This window comes from Scylla paramamosain, chromosome 1 (genome assembly GCF_035594125.1).
Source record: "Scylla paramamosain isolate STU-SP2022 chromosome 1, ASM3559412v1, whole genome shotgun sequence".
In the NCBI taxonomy this organism is placed as follows: domain Eukaryota; kingdom Metazoa; phylum Arthropoda; class Malacostraca; order Decapoda; family Portunidae; genus Scylla; species Scylla paramamosain.
Window position 1 is genome coordinate 11,815,001 of NC_087151.1, and position 12,500 is coordinate 11,827,500.

At 40.8% G+C, this 12,500-nt stretch overlaps 1 protein-coding gene across 2 annotated transcripts in view; it reads right to left on the reverse strand.

Annotated features, from left to right (window-relative positions):
- Positions 1-12,500, reverse strand: part of LOC135100646 (G-protein coupled receptor dmsr-1-like) — a 348,624-nt gene that overhangs the window by 252,267 nt on the left and 83,857 nt on the right. For both annotated transcript variants that reach the window (XM_064003744.1, XM_064003735.1), the window contains exon 2: positions 2,223-3,109. The gene's annotated coding sequence lies outside the window, so the exon portion shown is untranslated. The remainder of the gene's footprint in view (positions 1-2,222; positions 3,110-12,500) is intronic.

Genomic DNA, 12,500 nt, shown 5'->3' on the forward strand with positions numbered 1-12,500 from the left:
TCTTCTTCTTCCTCTTCATCTTCTTCTTCTTCTTCTTCCTCCTGGCTGACTTCTATTCCTTGATGAGTCTTTGCCTTCAGTATTCCACCTCTGTCATTCTCAAGAAGGTAGTCCGGCTTATCAGCAGATGTATAAAAATCAAAAGTGTGCTAATGTTTGATCCGCCATTGTGATCCTTTGTGTTCTTCCTGTTCCTATTCTTCATTTTTTTCTTCTTCTTCCTCCTCCTTTTCTTCATTTCTCTTCCTCCTCCTGTTCCTGTTCTTCTTCTTCTTCTTCTTCTTCTTCTTCTTCTTCTTCTTCTTCTTCTTCTTCTTCTTCTTCTTCTTCTTCTTCTCCTCCTCCTCCTCCTCGTCTAGACAGTCTATTTCATCCTCCATCTCGTCCCCAAAGATGCCCTGCTCTCCCTCCCTTCGAGAAACACAAAGGAGCACAAAGGAAGAGCAAGCAACATCACAAACCCCCCCCCACCGCCAAAAAAAAAAAAAAACTAAGCATTCCAGAGGCCGCTGCTGTTACGCTGCAGTATTTTCTTTCACTCCCCATGGCAAAAGACTTACCAGATACACTCAAATCATTATTAGGTTTCAAATAAATACCGAGCAATTCTCAGTGAAAATTAAAAGCAATGGAAATACGTACTATTCCAATTAACAAGCTCGTGGAAGGCAGTAAGTGGATAACTACTAGCTAAATAGGTAAATGATTCACAAACAATCGTGATATGAAATACTACCGAATAAATCTGTATATTGAAAGCCGCGTTCCGAGATCATGAAATGCATAAAAAAAGAAAGAAAAAAAATGAAAACCACGCAGCATTTATTTACTTTTTTCTTTTCATGAATGAGTGTGCTATCTATTTTTCATGTACAATTGTAAGTGCACGAGGAATTCCAGCAAAGCACTGTAAAAGAAAAAAAGAGAAGCTTTGGACACACACACACACACACACACACACACAGTTGGTAGGTAGCAGTTAATAATTCACATTCTACCTTAAAATGGACACAGATGGAAAAGCCTAATTACTCTCGTCAAAATGAGCACAAACAAGAAAAAATAAAAATGACAATTACGAAGATTATTGACATATTAGGAGAGAGAGAGAGAGAGAGAGAGAGAGAGAGAGAGAGAGAGAGAGAGAGAGAGAGAGAGAGAGAGAGAGAGAGAGAGAGAGAGAGAGAGAGAGAGAGAGAGAGAGAGATTAGTAAATGGAATGGGAAGGCACGGAAAGAGAGAAATGAAGGAAGAATGTAAAAGGTAAAGTTGGCGATAATATAGAATATTATAGCCAAATTTGGAGATATAAATGAACACTGTAATGAATGGCAACAGAAAAGAGAATAGGAAAAGAAAAGCAATGGGAAAAAGATAAAACCTACACTACACAACACAACACACACACACACACACACACACACACACACACACACACACACACACACACACACACACACACACACACACACACTACCCTTCAACCTTTCCAATGTTTTTTTTTCCATTTCATCACTTTAGCAAATCCTTCCCTCCATTCCACATTTCGACATCTCTCTCTCTCTCTCTCTCTCTCTCTCTCTCTCTCTCTCTCTCTCTCTCTCTCTCTCTCTCTCTCTCCCTCGTTCCACCCTTTCATGGTAGTTATTTTCTCCTTTTTTTCCTCCACTTCATCATTCAACATCCACATATTAATCTACCCGCAGTTCCAAAACCATTCATAAAGAAAGTTGTGTGTGTGTGTGTGTGTGTGTGTGTGTGTGTGTGTGTGTGTGTGTGTGTGTGTGTGTGTGTGTGTGTGTGTGTGTGTGTGTGTGTGTGTGTGTGTGTGTGTGTGTGTGTGTGATAAAAGATTCGCAAAGTTTCAATTATTCAAGGTGGATGAAGGTGAATAAATATACCTAAAAAAAATTGTAAATAAAAGAAAAGAAAAGAAAACGTACGTATATGTGGAAAACTTGCGACATTGAAGTAAATCTAACGCTAACAGGCACGGAATGAAACTTCACAACATTGCATGATACAAGGACGTAGGGAAATACAAAGGTTTCGATAGAGGATTACAGATCAGAGAAAGACAAAGCGATGCACACCAAGTTAATGAAAAAAAGATATACATATAATAGTCTGGCAATTAAGGACGACGATATTAAGATCTTCAATAGTTACTGTAAAAAAGTATATATATAAACACACACACATACACACACACGTTTACTTACATGAGTCGCCTTGCGTGCGTGCGTGCATAGGTGTCTTGCCTCTGGGATGATGATGATGAGGGAAAGTAGCAGGAGTGGAGGGAAAAAAAGGAGAGAGAAAGAGGGACTGAAGATGACGGATTACACTGTCCTTTTTTTCTTCTTCTTCTTTCTTCCCTTCTCTTCTTCGTTTTTCTTATTATTTTCTTATATTTCCTTGGGTCTCACTTTTTTCCGTTTCAAAACTTATCTGGTTTTCCTTGATTTATTTACTTATTTATCTATTTATTTGTTGCTTTCATTAATCCACTAGTTTCAATTTTTTTTTTTTCGTTCTCGTCTTCTTCCTTCCTTTTTCCTTTTTTTTCTGTTCACGGTTTTCTTTATCTAAAATCTTTATCTCGTATTCTTCCCTTTACACTATTTTCCTCTTAGAATGTTAGATTTTTCCCTTCTACGTATATTCTTCCCAATCACAATTTTCACCTCACAATCTCCTTCTTTCGTCTTTTCCTTCTTTCCATACAACAAATTCCTATTCACTCCTCTACCTTTTTATTTTTCCCCTTTTCCTTTCGCATTCCTGTCCCTTATCACGCTATTCCTTCCTTATTTTTTTCAAACCTCCCTCACTCCCTTTCCTTCACAATCTCAATTTCTGACTAATTTATTTTCCTTCTCTCTCCAGACTTTATCTCTCTTTTATTATCTCTTAATATTCCCCCTTCACATCTAAACAAAAAAGAGGCGCTGAACGAAGGCAGGTTTTGGACTAAATGACAAAGGTAAAGATGGTGATGATGATGAAGGGAGAGGAAGAGGAAGTATCGTCTGCCTCACCATCACCAGTATCATCACCGCTGCTGTTGTCATCATCAGTAGGAGCACAGGTGTTGGAGCGCACATACCTGGGAAAAAAATAGGCACATGATGCTAATGAAGGGTAATTAAAGTGAGGTATGTATATTTAAATGGGGTTGTTTTATTTGGCGTTATCGTGGTGGGGAGAAAGAAAGAGGGAGAGGGAGAGAGAGAAAGAAAGATTATCATGCTATTCTAAAGAGGTCCACCTGTTTATTATAATTGTCAGGTGTTCATGACTCACTATGGCTTTGATCTGTTCTCATGCGCAGGGCAGAAGTGTGTGTGTGTGTATGTGTGTGTGTGTGTATGTGCGTCTGACCTGTCACTCCGTATTAACACACGATGCCAGGATATGCAGTCAATAAATCATGTTTGCTAATGTACTTTAAATATGAAATAGACCACTGTACGTATGCATTTTGTGTTAAATAAATCATGAAATATAAAACTCATGTGTGTATAAATATCTCATATCTCTCTCTCTCTCTCTCTCTCTCTCTCTCTCTCTCTCTCTCTCTCTCTCTCTCTCTCTCTCTCTCTCTCTCTCTCTCTCTCTCCCTCTCTCACAGATTAGTAGCATCTGCGAATATCAATCTTTTGAAAGAAACCTGAAATATGACACAAAAAAAATAATCTTGCTCTTATGAAAAGAAGGTCCCGGGCTGATAAAAACATGCGAGGAAGATTGAAGAGGAGGAGGAGGAGGAGGAGGAGGAGGAGGAGGAGGAGGAGGAGGAGGAGGAGGAGGAGGAGGAGGAGGAGGAGGAGGAGGAGGAGGGGGAGGAGGAAGAGGAGTAGGAGGTAATGGTAATACACATCTCAGTTGGGAATCTCTAATAATAACTACAAATGTCTCTCTCTCTCTCTCTCTCTCTCTCTCTCTCTCTCTCTCTCTCTCTCTCTCTCTCTCTCTCTCTCTCTCTCTCTCCCGGTACAAGGATGCCTTGTCATAATATTTCTCCTTTTTCTTGTGGATTTGGACATTCTTATTTAGCCTCTAACACACACACACACACACACACACACACACACACACACACACACACACACACACACACACACACACACACACACACACACACACACACACACACACACACACACACACACACACACACACACACACACACACACACACACACACACACGTAAGGAGAGAATATCGGGGAGAATGCAGGGGAGAGGGAGAGCGAGGTGAAGGGGTTAGGGAAAGGGGCGAGGATGGAAGGGATACGAAAGGGAAAGAGGGGGAGGAGAAGAAGGTCAGGGGGACGGAGGAGGAGAAGGAAAAATGCAGAGGTAACGGAGAGAGAGAGTGGAGAAGGAGAGGGGGGAAAGGGATGAGGGAATGCGGCTACTTTTCTTCTCCTCGCTGACATCAAAATAATGGAAAAATTTACAAACTTTCCGGAACTAAATTTACGAAGCGAAGCGAGTGAGAAGAAAGTGCCCTCGTTAAAGGAATATTGGAGGTAATTAATGGGCGAGGGAAGGAGGGAGGGAGGGAGGGACAGGTGGGAGTGGGGAGGGAAAAAAAGCCTAGAAAGGAGAGATGGGAGGAAAGTAAAGAAAAAATGGAAGGAGTGAAGAGACAACCAATACATGAGGAGAGAGAGAGAGAGAGAGAGAGAGAGAGAGAGAGAGAGAGAGAGAGAGAGAGAGAGAGAGAGAGAGAGAGAGAGAGAGAGAGAGAGAGAGAGAGAATGTAACCAATGAAAGGATGATTAGGGATGGAGAAAAAAAGGAGAGGGAAAATGTGGAAGTAACAATGAAGGGGAGAAGTGAGGAAGAAAAAGAAAGAAATGAAGGAAGAAGGGAGAGTACGATGGGAGGAAGGGAAAGTCAACAGGTGGGGTGGAATTGGATAAGAAAGAGGGAGGGAAAAAAGATGATGGAGGGAGGGACGGGGGAGGAAATGGGAAAGGAGAAGGGGAGGAAGAAGACCTGAAGTGTGGTGTAAAAATAATAACGATTGAAAGGAAAGAGGTTAATGGGGGGAGGGGAGGGGGAGGGGGAGACGAGAGGAAAGAATGGAGAAAAAGGGGGAAGGTGGTGATGAGAGGGAAGGGAAGAGGAAACGAGAGGCGGGAGGAATAAAAGACGAAAGAAAAGTAAAGGGAGAAAGAAGAAAAAGAAAGATATAAATTACCCCCTCTCTCTCTCTCTCTCTCTCTCTCTCTCTCTCTCTCTCTCTCTCTCTCTCTCTCTCTCTCTCTCTCTCTCTCTCTCTCTCTCTCTCTCTCTCAGCCAGATGAACAAGGGGATAAAAAAAATAACATTCTTAGATAAAAATATAAGGAAAATAAGAACCGCAATATCATTTTCAATTCAATATCATTTTACATATTTATTTTTCGACGAATTAGATTTTCTGTTAACATTTCAATTCCCTGAGTTGATTGGGAACCTTCGAAAAAAAAAATTGTATGGGAATGAAAAAAAAAAAAAAAAGGGAAACGACGAAAGACGAAAAGGGAAAAAAATGAAAAAAATGAAATGTGTGTGTGTGTGTGTGTGTGTGTGTGTGTGTGTGTGTGTGTGTGTGTGTGTGTGTGTGTGTGTGTGTGTGTGTGTGTGTGTGTGTGTGTGTGTGTGTGTGTGTGTGTGTGTGATGAAAAATATATAAAAATATGGTTCAATTCGTCCGTCTGGCTGTTTGTCTGTGTGTCTGTCTGTCTGAAATGGATGGACAGGCAGACAAACAGACATACAGACAATACTGAATCAGCTTTCCTAAAGTCGTACGGGAAGAAGCAGAACTAATTTAAACTGGGACTCGAAGAATGAAATTAAAGAGAGATGCTGATTGTGTGAAGCTGACGAAGGGAATGACAGTGGAGGGAGAAACAAACTGATTGATAGATAGATGGATGGATGGATGGATGGATGGATGGATGGGTGGATGGATGAATGGATGAATGGATGGATGGATAACAGATCTGGTAGACAAAATGAAGGATGTAACTAGATTACTGATAGATAAGGAGATGGTGGAAATGGAGTGAACAAAGGAAGAGACGACAAATTAACATAAAATTCGAAATATGACATTATGTAAAATAGGGAAGATACAGAAACACACCCACCCATCCACACACACACACACACACACACACACACACACACACACACACACACACACACACACACACACACAACACTTCCCAATAAGACTTAACACCTCTTCTCTCTCGTTCGATGGCAGAATTTTAATCACACTAATGATATACACGTAACATGAAAAGACCTTTCCTTCCTCCCTCCTTTCCGTTTCCTCTCTTGCTTTTTTCCTTTCATCTTAGTCTACCATCCTCTCGCCCCGACAAGGATCATTAGGCAAAGACTACGAGGAGCCGAGTGAGCAGCAGGACTTACAAATACGAGTACACGCACTACTGGATGGAGAAAAAAAAAAAAAAGGGGGGAAATTATTACACGTGTAGCCTTGTTTTTTGCCTAGCTTGCATAACACTGAATGATCACTTTATATACTACTACTACAACTACTCCTACTACTACTACCACTATTACTACCACTACTACAACAACTACTACTACTAGTACTACTTTTATCCAGCTAAATATTAATTAATCAAAATTATAAGAAAGACAAACTGAAAGGGAGCGTGATCACGTCAAGAAAGGATGAGGAGAAAGAGTTGGAGGAGTACTAGAACGAAGAAGAATAGGAGGAGGAGGAGGAGGAGGAGGAGGAGGAGGAGGAGGAGGAGGAGGAGGAGGAGGAGGAGGAGGAGGAGGAGGAGGAGGAAAGAAACGCTGCAGTGTCTTTCTCCAGCCCGTTCTCATTATGGAAGTTGTCATACTGTGTTAGGTTTCTGCAATCTTTCTGGAGTCGAGGCTGATGGTAATGAGGAGTGACTTGCGGGTTCAAGGAGGAGGAGACAAAAGGGAACATAAAGGAAGCACATACAGCAGGAGATATGCCGGTTCTTCGAATTAGACGTTGTTTGTGGAGATAATGTAGCATATTGTGAGATAAATTGTTTGCCATAGACGAAGGCCCCTCCCCACCAAACGTTCACCGCACACAGAGCAAACAGGAAAGAAGAAATACCATGCTGAGTGAAGAAATTGCCTAGAAATTTAATAGAAAACTTGAATGAGTTATAACTATTGGTATGTATACGCAACCAGCAACGTCTCAGGAAAGCGACATTTAAACGTAAACCCGAGATTACTTTTATTAAACTTGTTACGACAGCGGACAGTATCTCACTAGTGGACTCAAATCGTCCAGTCTGTTTCTAAAAGCTGTACTTGTTGTGCCATCCACGACATGAAAAGGTAAACAACTCCAAATGTTGGCCGCCGGATTGAAGAAGTGTGTGGTTTTACTTGGCGTCAATCTTTTACCAGATATCTTGAGGCGATTTTGTTCTCTTGTTATATCTGGCTGATCAAATATAAAGTAACTATCCGCATTAATCTTGCCGAAGCTTTTCAACATTTTACACACTTCGTTTTTTAAGACTGAATACATTTTGCTTTTTTTGTTCGCAGAGATTGTCTCAGTCATATTTTTCTTTTTATTCTAAGCTGTACTCTTTCTGGTTATTCAATACCATCTTTTTAGTAATAAGGGAACTGACTGAAAAACTATTCAAGATGAGGTCGAGCCGGAGAACTTTACAGTTTTAATCTAAACTTTTGTTATTTGTTATTTTGACTCATCGTAGAAAGTTGTACACCATTCAGTAAATATTAATCATGGTGATTATTCCTTCCGATGCAAAGTTTACTGACATTAAATTTAATTTGTCATTCATTGGCCCAACGAGTTGCTAGTCGATCTTAGTTTTTTGTTCTGTATTGTACTTACTTTATTGGCTTTTTCGTGTGTTCTAGAAATCTTGACACTTTGCAAGTAATCATTACATATGAAGAATAGTATAGGGCCCAGCAGCGAACTCTGGGGTAGGCCACGTTTTACATTAAGCCAACGAGACGACAAGCAGTTTAAAACCATTCTGTTTCCAGTCAGAGATCCTGTCCTCTATCCAACACTGGATATCGCCACTTATGTGTGTACCTTACTGAGCATTCTCGTGTGGGATAATTCATAGATAACCTTTTACGGAACCGAGTCACATAATATTCGCTGATCTGTTTTCACCAAACTCTTCTAAAACTTAATGACAGAAATCGAACACAGACACTTACTGCGAACAGAAAAAAAAAATAAAAAGTGAATTATTAACATGTCAAAATATTTCATCATACTGTCTCGAAAGCAAGGTTTAACAAAACAACAACAACAAAATACGACAACAACAACAACAACAAATACGGCAGCAACAACAACAATAACAACAAATACGACAGCAGCAGCAGCAGCAACAACAACAACAACAACATGACATCTTCCCATTCATTAGAAAAGGCATAAAAAAATAGAATTAACAAAAAGAAAAACAAAGCAAAAAGAAAACACAGCGATGGTGATGATGATGAAGAGGAGGAAGTGGAGGAGGAGGAGGAGGAGGAGGAGGAGGAGGAGGAGGAGGAGGAGGAGGAGGAGGAGGAGGAGGAGGAGGAGAAGAAATGCTGACTCGCTAACGAAAGGGTTAGTACCTGGCGATCACCAAAATGTTATAATCTTTCACGGCAGAAAATATGATCATGATACTCGTAGAAATGGTAGTAGTAGTAGTAGTAGTAGTAGTAGTAGTAGTAGTAGTAGTAGTAGTAGTAGTAGTAGTAGTAGTAGTAGTAGTAGTAGTAATGGTAGTAGCAGTAGTAGTAGTAGTAATAACGGTAGTAGTAATAGTAGTAATGGTAGTAGTAGTAGTAGTAGTAATAATGGTAGGAGTAATAGTAGTACTAGTAGTAGTAGTAATAGTAGTAGTAGTAGTAGTAGTAGTAGTAGTAGTAGTAGTAGTAGTAGTAGTAGTAGTAGTAATAATGGTAGGAGTAGTAGTAGTAGTAGTAGTAGTAGTAGTAGTAGTAGTAGTAGTAGTAGTAGTAGTAGTAGTAGTAGTAGTAGTAGTAGTAGTAGTAGTAGTAGTAACGGTAGTAGTAATAGTAGTAATGGTAGTAGTAGTAGTAGTAATAGTAGTAGTAATGGTAGTCGTAGTAGCAGTAATGGTAATAGTAGTACTAGTAGTGATAATAGTTGTAGTAATAGTAGTAATGGTAGTAGTAGTAGTAGTAGTAATGGTAGTAGTAATGGTAGTAGTAGTAGTAGTAGTAGTAGTAGTGGTAGTAGTAATGAGATCATTTGCACTACGCATAATAATAATAATAATAATAATAATAATAATAATAATAATAATAATAATAATAATAATAATAATAATAGTACAAACAACATACCCCACGAGACCAAACCAAGAAAATTAACACAATATATCACACACACACACACACACACACACACACACACACACACACACACACACACACACACACACACACACACACACACACACACACACAAGAGGTCCATTCCTCATTAAGGACGCTCATGGCTTCTCTCTTTAATTGCTTCCCTTACTTAATTGCTTTGGCTGACCCAACCCCACGAGAGAGAGAGAGAGAGAGAGAGAGAGAGAGAGAGAGATAGAGATAGATAGATAGAGAGAGAGAGAGAGAGAGAGAGAGAGAGAGAGAGAGAGAGAGAGAGAGAGAGAGAGAGAGAGAGAGAGAGAGAGAGAGAGAGGTGGAACAGAAAATGGAAACACAGAATGAGACACAGTAAGGACACAGACTAGCTGAGAGTCAAGACACATGGACACTGACATGCAACAATCATGTGTCTTCCTGAAATACCCCGATTACAGACTTGTTTTTTTCCTCTTCCTGGCTCCCTTTGTATAACTTAATTTCTCTCTCTCTCTCTCTCTCTCTCTCTCTCTCTCTCTCTCTCTCTCTCTCTCTCTCTCTCTCTCTCTCTCTCTCTCTCTCTCCACTTTTTTAATAACTTTCAATTTCACCTGTATATTCATATTTCTCTTTTACTTCGTTTTATTTCGTCTCGAGCTATTTTTTTTTTAAAGACTTTAAATAAACTAAAACAAAATATGAAATAACACACACACACACACACACACACACACACACACACACACACACACACACACACACACAGACACACACAGGCACAGTCATTTTTCGCCCCGCTGATTTAACTTTCTTCCCTCCTCGACCAAAAGAGATAAACTCGAGAGCAAAAACAAACAAAAGTCACTGAAAAAAAAAAAAAAAAAAACATAAAGAATTTTACGGCGGGGCGAAGCGAGGCGAGGAGAGAGGGGAGGCGAGGGTGCGGGTGACGGACAATGATAGGAGGAGGAAGAAGAGGGAGCAGAGCAGAGGCCGGTCTGATGACTGCGGGGCGAGAGGTAATGAAAGTCTAGGGAACAAGTAACAGTATGTAATTTCAGATACGATGCGTGCGTGGCGTGCTGGGTGCGTTGTGACGAGTTCAGGTGGAAAGGGGCGGGATGAATATGGAGGTATGGATGACAGGAGGATGAGATGCGGTGGAAAGGTAGATTTTGAGTGTTTGGATTTGTATTCTGTTTAAGGTGTGTTGTGGTGGATGCTATGTGTGTTGTGGCGAGTTTAAGTGACGGACGTGGTGAATGTGTAGGTATGGATGACAGAAGGAAGAGTTTAGGTAAAAATGTTATGAGTGTGTAGATTTATTTTTAGTGGAAGGGGATGTGTTGTGGTGGATGTTATGAGTGTTGTGACGAGTTCAAGAGGAGAGGGACATGATGAAAGGCAGGAGGATAAGTTTCAAGTGGTGAAGGAAGTGATGAATGTGTATGTTTTTTGTTTGTTTGTTTGTTTGTTTTTTTATGTAAGATTGGTCCAGGCCAACGGCAACGAAACTGGAAAAAATGCCTACCTACTGTAAATGCCAGTCCATGAGCAAAAAAGGCAAAAGAATTCCAAAAGTACATCGTAAGGAGTCCAGAAATCTTCCACTTGAAAGAATTAGTGATAAGCGGGAGGGAATACAGAAACAAGGACAGCGTTTCAGAGTTTACCGGTAAAAGCGATGAAAAGAGGAAAATACTGGATGAAAATAATAGATAACAGAAAAAAAAAACTAAATCTCTTCAACAGGTGGACTGCTTTACATAACTAGGGTTGCATTATGCTTTCGAAAGAGGTGAATTAATAAATCGAGAAATATATGGAAAGGGTTGTATAGAATATTGAAACGTGGAATGAATATAGAATGTTGTGATATACGCGCATAATGAACATGAAGGGAAGGTTGAATAGGAGAACAATGTATTAAAGTGAAAGACGAGAGAGAGAGAGAGAGAGAGAGAGAGAGAGAGAGAGAGAGAGAGAGAGAGAGAGAGAGAGAGAGAGAGAGAGAGAGAGAGAGAGAGAGAGAGAGAGAGAGAGAGAGAGAGAGAGAGAGAGAGAGAGAGAGAGCAGAATCACGTCAAATATGAACAAGGAAAAGGAAGTAGTAGCAGCATCGACAACAGTAGTGCAGCAGCCATTCATTTCATTAATTAAGAGCTAACAGAAGAGTGCTCACCTCTCATAGATGGCAAATACGTAGAGGAGGACTTTTGCAACACATTCTCTCTCTCTCTCTCTCTCTCTCTCTCTCTCTCTCTCTCTCTCTCTCTCTCTCTCTCTCTCTCTCTCTCTCTCTCTCTCTCTCTCTCTCTCTCTCTCTCTCTCTCTCTCTCTCTCTCTCTCTCTATAATAACGCAACGAATAAATTCAAAAAGTTTCATCACTTCCCTTTTACACACACACACACACACACACACACACACACACACACACACACACACACATATTACCCTCCTATGACTGACAAGAAAAGATATACGGCAAATATTAATATTGGAGAGAGAGAGAGAGAGAGAGAGAGAGAGAGAGAGAGAGAGAGAGAGAGAGAGAGAGAGAGAGAGAGAGAGAGAGAGAGAGAGAGAGAGAGAGAGAGAGAGAGAGAGAGAGAGATTAACGCACATACATAAATACAGACATATAAACACACACTCACACACACACACACACACACACACACACACACACACACACACACACACACACACACACGGATAGACTGACTGACTGACTGACTGACTGACTATGGAGACAAATTCATGTACTGAGTCAGTGTAAAGAGGAGGGAAGGGAAGGAGGGAAGGGAAGAAGCGAAGCAGGAAGGAGGAAAGGGATAGAGGAAGGAAGAGGGAAAGGGAGAGGGGAGGAGGAAACACACTTGAGAGGCAGAGGTGGAAATTGCGTGCGGATTTGAGTGTCCAGGCGGGTGTGTGGAGGGCAGGTGGAGGAGAGGAGTGGAAGGAAACATAAAAAATAAAAAAAAAGTGGAGGAGGTAGAAGGTGAAGGAGGGCACTGGTGAAAATCAGGAGGAGGAGGAGGAGGAGGAGGAGGAGGAGGAGGAGGAGGAGGAGGAGGAGGAGGAGGAGGAG